Genomic DNA, 9,224 nt, shown 5'->3' with positions numbered 1-9,224 from the left:
ATTTATTTTATGTGAAATAAATGACTTTCAAATAAACTCAAAACAAGTGAATGCACATTTCAGGGTGTTTTTTTTTAAAAATAAATACGCCACTACAATTGGTGTAAACTACCCTGCATCATTTGAGTTTGGTATTTGCAATCATAGGGCCAGACTGTGATCCACTTACTCACACTAAGTAATACCTTGGTCCACTAGCAGTTCTACTCAATTCATTGAATTCTGTGGTGGATAGGCTGCAATTCAACATGATTAAGAGTATCAGAATCAAGACCATAGAATCTCATATAACAAGTAGGGAGTTGGCCATGACTGGACAAGTAGTTTATTTGCCCATTAATCTCATTGCATCATAAGGCTGTGATTTAATTAAACGTAATTGTAGAATAAAAGCTACTTATACCAGTAAGATTATTTTGCCCCATATATTTTTACATGCCTCTCAAGTTGCACATAGAACACAACTTGGAAATATGAGGACATAAAAGAGGTGAGACTTATGGGACCAAGTTTAGAGGGAGGAGATTTGCACATAAAATCAGATCCATCTAAGCATCCACACTCACCCCCTTAGCTCAGAGAAAGCACATTACCTGCTCTATCACTGGTACATATGGGTAAAATACCCTGATTTCCCTAAGAAATGGTAAACTCTCCTAGACCTAGAAAGTCATATATTTTGGCAGACAACTTCCAGACAAATATTTGAAACTCTTATTTCCCCAGTCATTAGAATACTATTTACTAAAAAAAAGTCTATTAAACAGAAGATGTACAATTAAGAGATGGCTATTTGTCCACAGAGAAGGTGAAAATGCTGTATTTAATCTGGGTACTATAAATACATTTAAGGCCATGGGTGAAAATTCTCAGACAAAGAGGTTCACCTTGATGGTTCGCAGTGCAATATTGCCACCATTTTTCCTAAGAGGTTCTGCAAGGGAGGCAGCTGTAAAATCTGATTGGGGCTCCATAGGGAAAGGTACCACATTAGTGTATCTCTTTGCCATACTGGTGCAGCTTCTCACCTAGAACCAGTCCTAAGTACAATAACTTACCCCTCCTCTGATAGCACCTCCATGAGGCAATGCAACGTCATACTGCCCTCAGTGTGAGACAGTGCCAACCCAACATGAACCAGCACAATCAGTGTGGTGCACAAGCCTGTACCACAGCAAGAGCAATAAATGCTGAGGGTGTATGATATGCTGTAGCACCTTGTGGCGTGGGGGGTGGGGGAGGACAGAATCAACACTCTCATAATTGATGTCACATTACAGGAAAAGAATCCAAAGTGAGCCAAAGGTTCTCTCCAAGAAGCAAGAAGGAAGCCACCAATACTGAGAGCAGTGCCCCTGTCCCTGAGAAAAGAACTGTCATGGTGACAAACACTGTCATTACCAGGTACCAACAGCAAGTAAAGGCAAAGCATTGTGGTATAGGGATTAAAGCATAGGTTTGCAAAGCTAGATATCTAGGGTCAAATTAGCTTTCCCTCCTTCAGCCCCATACACCATGTAAAAGGTTTGGAGCACATAAGGGGCCTGGAAAGCATCAGATCTGGCTGGGGGAGGAGTCACTTCTTGCCAGAACTGAGCAAAACAGTCATACAAGCAATACTGCAACCTATAGGGCAGACCAATAAGACTGCCATGACTTAGACAGTTCCCTGGGGTGTCTAAATTATTGCAGGTTCTCTCCATCCTCTGGAAGTGCTCAGGATCAGGCGGGCCAATGGTAGCTAACAGCCATTTTAGCCCCCACTCTCCCTAGGCTGAGCTCTGGGCTGTATTTCTTAGGGGCACAAAACAGAATCATAGAATCATAGACTTTAAGGTCAGAAGGGACCATTATGATCATCTAATCTGACCTCCTGCACAATGCAGGCCACAGAATCTCACCCACCCACTCCTGTATCAAACCTGTGTCTGAGCCACTGAAGTCCTCAAATCATGGTTTAAAGACTTCAAGGTGCAGAGAATCTTCCAGCAAGTGACCCGTGCCTCATGCTGCAGAGGAAGGCGAAAACCCCCCAGGGCTTCTGCCAACTGACCTGGAGGAAAATTACTTCCCGATCCCAAATAATCACACCCCTCCAGGAGCGCCGCCAGGTTTTTTGCCACCCTAGGTGGCGGAAGGTCCCGCCCCCAAAATGCCGCTCCCGACAGAGGCAGTGGAAGGTTCCGCCCCTGAAATACCGCCCCCGACAGAGGCAGCGGAAGGTCCGGCCACCGCAGTCACTGCCCCCCAAATGTTAGTGCCCTAGGCGACCGCCTAGGTCGCCTAATGGGTTGTGCCGGCCCTGCACCCCTCAATTCTAGTATCAGCTCTCACAACGACCATGGCTAAGTAATTAAGCTCTCTGTGCCTCAATTATCCCATTGTAATGTGGAGAGATATATGGGTAACGTGGGTATAGTGAGGCTTAATCAAGGGATGCTTATTAAGCACATTTTCTAGGGAGAAGTGCCAACAAATGTGCAGAGATGGTTGAGTTAGGATTATAGTTAGGATAGGAATCTGCTACCTGTTGTTTTTGTTCTCCAGCTTCATCTTTTTACCTCAGTCTTCTCAGATCCTGTTTTCCTTGTCCTTGTTACTGTTTTTTGTTTTTTCTATTCATTGTTCTATTTTCTTTGTTGCCAGTTCTTTAATGCATGTTATCTTGTTCTCTTTAGCATGGCAGCAGGTACTGAGCCTCTCATTGCCATTGTTTTGTCTCAGATTTTTGAGATCTGAGAATAAACATTCTCCAGTATCAAGATAAACTAGTTTTATTGAACATGTCTATTCCCAATGGATGTCTACACAAAGCTATTTAAAACTTTCAAAGTCCTGTCCTATTTGGCACTGGCCATTTGTGTGTAAAGTCTGAGAAGGTTTCTATCCAGGTTATCGACGCATCTTCTAATAGGATTCACCGATAAAAGTAGAAACAACCAAATGACCAGAACACAAAATATTGAATGTATAACAAAAAAAGTCAGCACCATGCACTAGGTAATTTACTCCAAGTAGAATAGAATGTTTTACAATTAGACAGGGCCAAAATTATAATCTAAGTAGTACTTGCAGCATTTTTATAATTGCACTTCTCTTCTCCATTTTTCATGGTATCACATGAGGCCCTCAGGCTTCTGCTAAGGCAGCTAGTGCTTTATTCAAGTTCAATATATGTTATCAGTAAAGGTTAGCTTATTTTGCCTTTTACATAATTAAAAACAGGTATTTTTGCTTATTTTTTATTAAGCAATGCTCCAGGCCATGAAACACGTCCTTGTGAAAAGTTAGTGGCAACTGAAGCAATGACTAAAATGACTGCACTTTGCATAATGCCAGCAGTCAAAAAAAATATTAAAAAATCTAAATAATACCAAACATTAATGGCTGGTCTTTTTTCATGTATCTCAGATACTTTAGAACATGTAATATTATTCGCTGCTTCTGTTCACTAGTAAATTAGCTCTGCAATCAGTAGGGGCAAAAGACAAATTTATAGTATATGAAAATGGTCTGTAAAAGATTCATTTTAGGATGAGCCAGTTTTGAAATTAGGTGCAGGCAAATTAGTTTGTAAACAATGAGAACCTTTGTCCATTTCTAGAACTTAATTTGAGCAAATCGCTTTCCATTTATAAAATGTTTGTGTCCCACACTGTTTTAGTGAGTGCAATTATGTCTCTGTCTGATAATTGGCAAGAGCCAATTGACGGTAACTGCCTGCTATTTATAGCCAAAGGAGTTTCTCTTCAGATGAAGTGGGAGAAGTCTGTGGTTTTGGAGGTTCTAAAACTGGAAGGTTTTAAAAATGGGCCAATAAAAAGTGGTTCAGGCTGCCAAAGTCTGGTCTATACCATGTATCCAACTGCATTGAAAAGCCTTTAGCCCTGCAGAGCTGAGACATGTCAGGTTCAGCTGGATTATATTCCATCCTGCACATCATCAACAAAAATTATTAATTTAATTCCAATCTGTTAAACATATCCAATGGTGTTGCTCCAATTGCTAAAGTATATTGCACTGAGGACTAGATTCTCACCTGCTGTAAGTTAGTGTAGCTCCAATGAAGTCAGAAGCTTCTGGGGGGATATGAAGTTCACAGAGCTACGCTAATTTACACCATTGGAGTATCTGGCCTACATTCTTTTCCCAAAAATCACTGCTAATTTTTGTGAGTTATAACTCTTTCTTCTCACTGCTATTTTCAGCAGAACGTGCAGTCACGTTAGTATGTTTTCTTCTCTTGCCACACTTTATTTTGCAAACAAATTCAAAGAGCAGCATGGTTCTATAATGGTGTGATAAATCAGTCAATTTTCACTTGGCAGAATAAAATTAACATTGCTATTACTTCATAATGGGGCCTGGCAATGGCTATGGGATTGATTTCGGAGGAAGGTTGATACATTACAATTGTGTTAATATTGAATCTTAAATAGAATGATGAATTGCAAATCAATACAATTATAAGAAGTGACTGGGGAAGAAAATCCTATATTGTTTTTAATTGTATTATTTTTCCTTGCTTCTACTTTAATAAGTTCACCTAAATAATATTAGTTACATTGTGGACACTTGTTCAGTTAAAGGGATATACCTCATTATTGCTAGGGTCAGAAAGAAGTTATTTTATCCTCATTTATATTCAATGTCAACAATATCTATTTCTCCATCCGCTTTATGCTTTGGTGTAAAGAAATGTAGGACCAAGATTTGAAGGATCTTTTAGGTCCTGATCCTGCAATTGGATCCACATAGGCAAACCCTTGACTTTAATTATCTTAGTTCAGTAAAACCAAAGAGAGAGGGCTCTGGCTGAGAACATTTCTGACATGATTCCCTCACAGAGTTGCTCTGAATTTGACTCTTTAGAGAGATGAGATTTACTTTTTCTCCCCACACAGAGTAGACTGTGAGGCCTACTCCTAAAGCTGAAGCCTCAAGGGGGATTTTCATAAAGACTCTGCTTTCACACTGTCTCTCGCCCCTAGCAACCTTATTTCAGACTAATATTGCACAGTAACATTAACAGCATCTTCATCTAGAGGAATTTCTTTAGTGCAGATGTGGTGATAGTTAATCAAATATCCTATAAATCCCCAGAATGAAATACTGCTTCAAGATTAACAGAATGTGCTCAGTTCCTTGGGGGAAAATGTGAATAGCACTAAATACATCTTTTGCTCCAGAGGCGCAGTTTCATTAACCTTAGTGAAAATCTCAAAATCATCCCCCAACCACTGTTTGAGAAACCACAAAAGTACTCAGAGAAGAGATGTGAATGTCCTTTGTTTGGGGCCCAGTTCTGCTACCATTACTCACTGCTGGCTTATTTCACAAGCATTCCCATCTTCGGAATGAAACCAGAGGACTTACAATCTTTATTCAAGTTGAGTAGAACTTCACCCAACAAGCAGCCCCATTGAAAGAAGGCGCTATGCAACATGAGTCTGGGTAATGGATATTAGTCTCCAGCATTATGAAAATATGTGTAGCTTTGATCCAGGGGGGAAAAAGTCCACTCCTGCAGGTCAGCACAGATTTCACTGTGAACACACCAAAGTTTTGGCATAATGTAAGACAAATTAGTGTATTTTCATCCATTTTGTACAGAAAGAATATTTTTCTCTTGTCACAGCAAGGGATTCTTGCCTTTTTTGTGAAATGTACCCTCATTTCGGGGGGGGGCAGGGGGAATTAGTGGGATGTGTTCAACCCACTAAATATTTCACATTATTGAAAAAATATTTTTTTTAGTCTTGAGAATTTGTTCCCTCAGCCCTGTATTTGCAAAATAGTTTATCCTTGCTTCCCTGAGAAACTGGAATCAATTACATTGAAAGCACACACATCTGTGAAGGGATTTTAATGGTTAATTTAGTGTAGATCATTAGTTTCAGACCTTAAAAATAATTAAGGGTCAGGTTTTGCCCAATCTGTATGTTTCTTCTTTCCCCTCCCACCGTTGTATCTTTGCGTGATTCATGTAAAGGCCAGGAAGAATTGTAGTCAAGTGAATTCATTGGAACTATTCATGTGAGAAACTGTTATTCCAAATACGTAGGAACTGTAGAATCATTATCTATGTGAGACTTTCAAAGCACTATGCTAGCTAACAGTTAAGCCTCAGATTGTACAGCTTTACATATAGATAAGTGAAGTAAGGTGACATGATTTACATAAAACCACAGTATGAGTCAGTGGCAGAACTGAGAATAGAACCATAATTAGAGCTGTGCAAATAACTGATTTTTGGCTTTCTGGCCAAACTGAAAAATTTGGGGGATAGGGATCAACCCAAAATGAAATTATTTAGAATTTTTCAGCAAAGGAACAAAAGAGTTTCAGGTTAAATGAAACGTTTAATTTGCTCCAAAACAAAATGTTTCATTTCATTTACGACTTTTTAATCTTTTTTTTTAAATGCAATTGAAATCAGATTTGAAACAAAAAGTCATTTAGATTTGTTGGATTTTTTTGTAACTGATGCAATTCAATGAAGTCAACACAAATTCACAAAATGTTTCAGCTGAACCAAATCTAATCAAATTTTCATGAGAAAAATTTCAGACAGATCTAATCCAGATATCCCGACAATTGGTTCCCCTGGCTCTAATTGTTAGAAAACATTTACCAATGAAAATACCCCTACCACAGTGTAGTATGATTACACTAAAGCAAAACTCCCATCTTGCTGGGCTGGATCCTCCTTTCATGAGTCTCTGTGGACACACGTGGGCCATAGTCATGAATGAACATTTGTTCTCCTCTATGAAGACCTAGTCCTAGGCTTAGAGGTAGCTGCTTTTTTCATGATCACGGTGTTTTTCTAATCTCTGAAAGACAGGAAGTCTTTGTATTCCATACTCAGTTTATCCCAGAAAAGAATGAGTGTCTGAATGTGAATTTATCCTCATGAAAGTTATGCTCCAATGCAGCCCAAATGACAACAGCAGTGGGAAGGTCTAATAAATCAAAGCTGTATTTAATCAGTCTTTTGATCTGTGGAGTGCCTTTTCAGTCACTGCTAAACAACATGTTATGTCTGGGCAATGTAATTTCAGTCTACTAAAAATATGAGGGGTCCTTTTATAGCACCAATTTCAATTGAATACAGCAGGTGACACAAAAAATACCAACAACTAGTGTAGTCCCAAGACTGGTGAGGCAGCAGTTTAGCAGGGGGTTGCAAACCTAATCATGTTTCAAACAAATTCATAGCAGCTGTTGTATGTAAGTCCAGAGTAGTAGCAATGAAGTTCTCATTGTTGCAAATGAATCTGTTATTCATTCCTTAGCAGTCCCTTTGCAGAAGAAGACTCAATTACAGCAGAAGCTCTAGCTTCAAAAGTATTTTCCTGAGCTGGGAACATCAATCATCCAATTTCTATTTAAAACTTTCATTGATTCACCATTTGGTTTCAACTTTTCTTGTGTTCTGCCCAATCTCTTCCTCTCCCTTCAGGGCCACTTAGTCACTTATTGTCTTCAAATCTCAGCTCAAAGTGTATCTTTTTTACTTCATTTTATGATCGGGGCTGAAACTGGGCAAAACAGATGGTTGTTTTTCTACACTTTCTGCCTTTTTGCATTTTTCTGCAGAATTGTGCATAGTTTTGGTTTCTTTTCCATGTAATTGTGCATAATTTTCTAGTTTTGCTTTGAAAAGTTTGCAAACATTTGAATGTTGAGTATCAATATCTGAAGCCACATTTCATATAGAGTTGGGCAATTTTTTCCTGAGATGGTGATTAATTTCTCTAGAAAAGAGTTACCTTGCAAACTTTGATCAACTTTTATGCAAATGGGCCTATTAATTTATTCAAAATATGCAGAACACTCAGATTCTGAGTAGGTTTACCTTTCTTTATATCATTTTAACACATTTCAGTACATTTAAACCTCTTTAGCAGCACTGTGCCTATCGTGCTTTTCACCTTCCAAGTGTTTTACAAACACGAACTAATTCACTTTCACACACTGTCATGAAGTGGATAAGTCTTATCCTTATTTTATAGGCAGCAGGAAAGTGATTTGCCCACAATCACAAATAGAATCAATATTAGACTTGGGAACAGAATTCATAAGTTCTTGATGCCTGGTCTTGTGTTCACTCCATACCTTTCTTTAGCATTATGTGTTTAAGTTGCACAGTGCAGTTTTGGCCAGGCTGGCATATGTGGAGGAATCATTAGTTCAGTAACATCCACAGTAAATAGGGTGACGAGATGCCCTGATTTTATAGGGACAGTCCTGATTTTGGGGTCTTTTTCTTATATAGGTTCCTATTATCCCCCACCCCCTGCCCCGATTTTTCACACTTGCTATCTGGTCACCCTAACAGTAAAGTACATACAAAGTCCATGGAGCCAATGATTTTGCAAAGAAAGAAATCCTCATGTGCTCTGAGATTCTAGCAACATGCTAGTCACTATAAGGAACAAATTCAATGGAAGCCCCAGAATGCCATTGAACTAGAACAGAATAGATACAACAAAATTTCAGCACAGACACTGCTAGGTACAGCCATTCACATGATGTTTGGAAATGGGGAGATGGTCACTTGGCCAAACCACTCAAGATCAGGAGAAGTCCAAGCTGCTTTACACTTCCAAGGATGCCAGCCAACAATATAGGGGAAAAACAAGCTCTGCTTGCATTCCTTAAAGAATGGGTATGGATCACAGCTTGAAAACCCTGAGTAAATTAAGCAATGAGTCATAGGAGTGTAAAAGGGAGAGACAGATTTGCCCGACATTTTCTGGGGCTGAAAAATGTGGGCAAAAGTTCTGTATGATTCTTATTTTGCCCAAATTGGTTCATTCATCATTAGTTCGACCTTTCCTACAGGTGCTGGACAAGTAGAAAATCACTCTATTACCAGTTAAGAGAGTACATCATTAACAAATCTGTCCCTTTAGGTTACACTCCAAAAGAGCTTTCCCTTTTTAAAAAATATGCACTAAATTAGTCCAGGAAAGTCAAATATATATTTCAGCATGATTAAAACATGCAAATATCAGGAGAGAGATTTCTTTAAGGTTTTAGCTAAGGCTTCAGAAATTCTACTCCCCTAACCCCTTGGTGCCAGTGGTTGGCACTAGCCGATTGCTGGCAATGCCTTTCCTGCCAGGGATTAGACTCTTAACAAGGTTCCTTACCTGCAGATTTAGGAATCGTGCAGTCTGGGATTTTAGGTCATTCAGCTTCTGCAAAGTCCTAAT

General features: G+C 39.1%; 1 long non-coding RNA gene across 1 annotated transcript in view; it reads left to right on the top strand.

Annotated features, from left to right (window-relative positions):
* The first annotated feature begins 1,312 nt into the window (after positions 1–1,312).
* The window catches only part of LOC123377381, a 31,293-nt gene continuing 23,381 nt past the window's right edge, over positions 1,313–9,224 (top strand). The window contains exon 1 of the long non-coding RNA XR_006582191.1: positions 1,313–1,404. This is a non-coding gene — a long non-coding RNA (uncharacterized LOC123377381). The remainder of the gene's footprint in view (positions 1,405–9,224) is intronic.

The sequence above is a fragment of the Mauremys mutica genome, chromosome 9, assembly GCF_020497125.1.
Source record: "Mauremys mutica isolate MM-2020 ecotype Southern chromosome 9, ASM2049712v1, whole genome shotgun sequence".
Classification (NCBI taxonomy): Eukaryota; Metazoa; Chordata; order Testudines; family Geoemydidae; genus Mauremys; species Mauremys mutica.
Note: the sequence above shows the minus strand (reverse complement) of the source record. Positions and strands in the feature narration are given on the sequence as shown.